Source organism: Cylas formicarius, unplaced genomic scaffold (genome assembly GCF_029955315.1).
Source record: "Cylas formicarius isolate icCylForm1 unplaced genomic scaffold, icCylForm1.1 PGA_scaffold_8__14_contigs__length_24414737, whole genome shotgun sequence".
NCBI classification, from domain to species: domain Eukaryota; kingdom Metazoa; phylum Arthropoda; class Insecta; order Coleoptera; family Brentidae; genus Cylas; species Cylas formicarius.
This window is the reverse complement of record NW_026844361.1, coordinates 2825160-2829139: the sequence shown is the minus strand read 5'-3', so window position 1 is coordinate 2829139 and position 3980 is coordinate 2825160.

Below are 3980 nucleotides of genomic sequence, written 5' to 3'. Positions count from 1 at the left end.
AGCAAATAGATAAACATGTTGTCTAATAAAACTAATCCTCCTAGCCATACACTGTAACAAATAATTCTTTAAATTAGATGAAATATTCAAGCCAGCACCAAAGTGTTCACACTACGCCTTTTAAAAATGCCGCCATCTGTCACTCGTCAACTACAACGACAACAACAACAAGTAGGGACGACAAATCAAGTCCTTGAACGTAACTTGTGATTTAGCCGCTCGTTAAAATAGTAAAAGTTACTAGCCACGACTGCCGGGCTCATTAGGCTATAAACTTTCGCTAGTTTGTAAAATGTATACGATTGGCCTGTAAACTAATACATAACGGCTACCGTGAAATCGTTGAATTATCCTTAAAGTTCGATAAGGAACTCAGGATTTTATTTCGCTGCCCTGTACAAAAACGGGATCATGCGCAAGCGTGACAGAATAAAAGAGCGCGGCGGAAAAAAAAACAGAAACCAAACGAATGGCGACTTACCTCGAAACGAAAAAATTTGCAAAACGATTTGCTCGCGCACTTAGAGGTAACTTAAAACTGCAACGAAATAACGAATTAGTAAAAAATCAAAACACAAGTGTGGGCGGGGACGAACGCCAGTGACACACAAACGAGAGAGAAACACGAAAAGGTGTACAATAAAACCAAAACGTACTAATTCGACCCAACTTTATTAATTAGAAGAATAATATGACATGCGTCATGCACATATATATACTGGGAGCGAAATATTGTCGAAAAACATCCGCTTTAAAATAAAATAAATGTATAGATATATATACAGTACCTTGCATAGAAGGATTAAGCTAGGTGCCACAAACAAGGTCAGCAGACACCTGCAGTATTTGCTCTACCCACTTGCAGGTAGGGCAAATACTACAGTTACCATTACATTACAATTACCATAATTTTGTATTTTATGTTTGTGCAACAAAATTCGAGGCCAATGGGATGCTAGAAATTCAACTAGAAATTCAACTATAAGCGATCAAAAGAAAACGAACCTGTAGCCAGAGTTCTAAAACGTGGTTGGTTTAGATCAGATATTGTTAGAGATTACTTCAAGGCACACGCTGAAAACCAGAACCTACCAGCTGCTGGAGTCCTGGTTAAAGTGGCCCCCAAAGGAACTGTGACCACGTATTGTTCATTCGGCATTTATGAAAATTCAAAATAGCTGGACCAATTCTTTTGGTCTACAGTACACCATCATAGAAGAAGCACGTATAACTTATAAACTGCACCAACAAGTCAGTCGACAAATGTTTTGAATCTCATCGGCAAAAAAGTATTGCGGTTTTGGGGAAATAACTCAGACAGGAGAATAACCAAATCAAGATTGAACTTAATATTCACCAAGGTTTGGTCTAGACGTATAACCATATAGAGATATAGAGGCCCGCATATGCTGATAATACAACAACTTATGAAGGAACTATGAAAAAAATTTAAAATATTCCTTTTTAACCAGTGCGGCATTCAAGAACCAACATAGCCGCTGATAGATCGTCGTAAGTTTGGATGCCACATTTGTACGGCAGTATTTTCTCATGTCTATGCCTCGACCTCGTTAAATATTCAGGCAAAAATGAGTTAAGGTGTGGATATCGCTGTCGCAAAAGGAAAGATCTACGAAACTATCATTGCCCCTTGAGACGCATCAATTTTTAACGTAGCAACTATATCATCTAATGTATGAAAATATTGTGAATGGATTATATCCATAGGATAAATCAGCTATTCTGGAGTGAAAGGCATCGAAGCAATCGACGCAGAATATAGCAGTGAAGACGACCTTCTATTGCTAACACAAAGAAGCGCTTAAATAAAGAACACAATAAAAATAATCCGTTAAACACTAGTTTTGAATTGATGTCAACGCCCGACATGTTAAAACAAATACTGGAAGGGCCAATAGCACCAAACAACAAATCATTTAATTACAAAGCTCAAGTAGTTACCAAAATATGGTGAATCTACAGCAAAAGGAAGAAACGTTTCATTAAAAATGTACAGGGAGCTGTCCCAACAAGATATAAGACAATGCGTTGGGCGTCAGTAATAGGCCCATGATAAATGAGGCTATACTGCCTCAGACAATGAGGAATATATTTGCAGAGCCTGTCAGTGTTATACCACATGCATGTTTTTGCATAGCATAAAAATAATTTACTTCATATTATTTTATGAAAAATTTGTTAATTTCATTTCTTTTTTGAGAAATAAAAATTATTTATCCGTAACCAGGCCTTATTTGTCGCACTTACCTTATACAGGGTGAAATTGAATCGCGAGGTGACGATACATTTACATTTTCGCGTCACCCAGTTTTTTTTTTTTTTTGCTTAAACGTCGAGGTGGCGCGACTTGTCGGTCTGACGCACGTTTTGTTCCGACTCCATTGCACTTCAACCGTAGCTCATGCAACAACTCCATGCATTTTGGGAACGCTATCGATCGGCATTTCACAGAAAACCTTCATAACATGATAACTAATAACAGGGATTTTTTTGCTGCTGTTTGTTATTAACGGGTTATAACCTAATTGTTCTGACGTTCTTTTTTATTGGAAAATTGAAAAAAAAATGTTTGATGACTTTTTAGGATGCAGAGAAGAACGCTCTGTAGAACCTTAAGAAAGAAATAATGCTTACGTCATTTCTTTTGCATGTTGTCAAAGGCCACCCAGGTAATTGTTTATATCCCGGTAGTTCACTTGGCGCATCAACTTGAAAGGCATATTCGATTCAAACAATGGCGACGGCGTTTTCATTTTATGCTTAAATTTTGCTGTATTCTTTCTTTTCGTAAACAGGTTTACACAAAGGTAAGTGTGCCTTTTTGGCTTGAAGAGACCTTGCTCAAGAGAGCCATGTCACACATGTGTTCAAGAGTAAGACAACAGTAAGACAGTGTCTCACAGTCTGGCAACTTATGTTTCATAAGTGTTTATAAAGCTAACAATAATTTTGTTTTACAAATCACAAGACGGAATCAAAGAAAAGAAAAATTCTCAATTTTTCCCAAGATTCTACAAGCTCTGGTCTTGCAATAAGAAAACAAGCGGCTTCAGACAATGGGTAGATAAGCAAGAAATGTTAAAGAACACGATAGAATGTCTCATGTGCAATGTAAATAAAATATTCAGTGAAACGTAAACATGGCAGGGATAAAATGGTTTCGAGATTTTCGCAATCGACTAAGGAACGTTCAGTACGAACCACAGAGGAATGTAGCTTATCTCGTAAGCACAATGTTTCGGTTTTTTAAGAACATATAATCGCAATGAAACTACAACTATGACTGTTCGAAAGCCACAAGTAAAAAAGGTAAGGAGTGCAAAGCGGAATACCCTGGTAACAACATGTTGCAATAAATTAAGAACACACAGAGAATATATGATTTAAGCAGCTCCACCACATTAGGGTTAGTTGCACCTGAATACAGATTTCTAAAGAAAATCCGAGTCTTCAAATTTATGATAACCATGAAAACCATCTTAACCTAGCTGTCCTTACCGTGGCAAAAAATAATGCGGAGACTTTTCCTTCGCACTCTACCAATAGAATGCAACCACTTGACGTGAGTTATTTGAAACTGAAACTATTTTGAAATGAGTCTAGCCGTTTGACAGAAACTCACTTAATAACGTAATAATCGTAAGTGCATTGAAAATAACACACCAACAGCAATAAATTTGCTCGATGCTATTGAAATGGTTTCGAGTGCGTGACTACAACTTATTACCATACATAATTTTGTTGATAGTGATCTTGCAACGACAAATATGCCTACAGAAGAGGCAACTGTTGCGCAAATTGGTCAAACAGTGATTGAAACTGACGAAGAAAATTATGAAGAGCCGCCAGAAGAAACATCCCCAATTTTTGATGATGCTATAACAAGGATAAACAAACGATTTTTGGAAGGCATAAGCAGTATTTTGAGGGTATAACAGAGTTTTTTACAAAGTAGACAC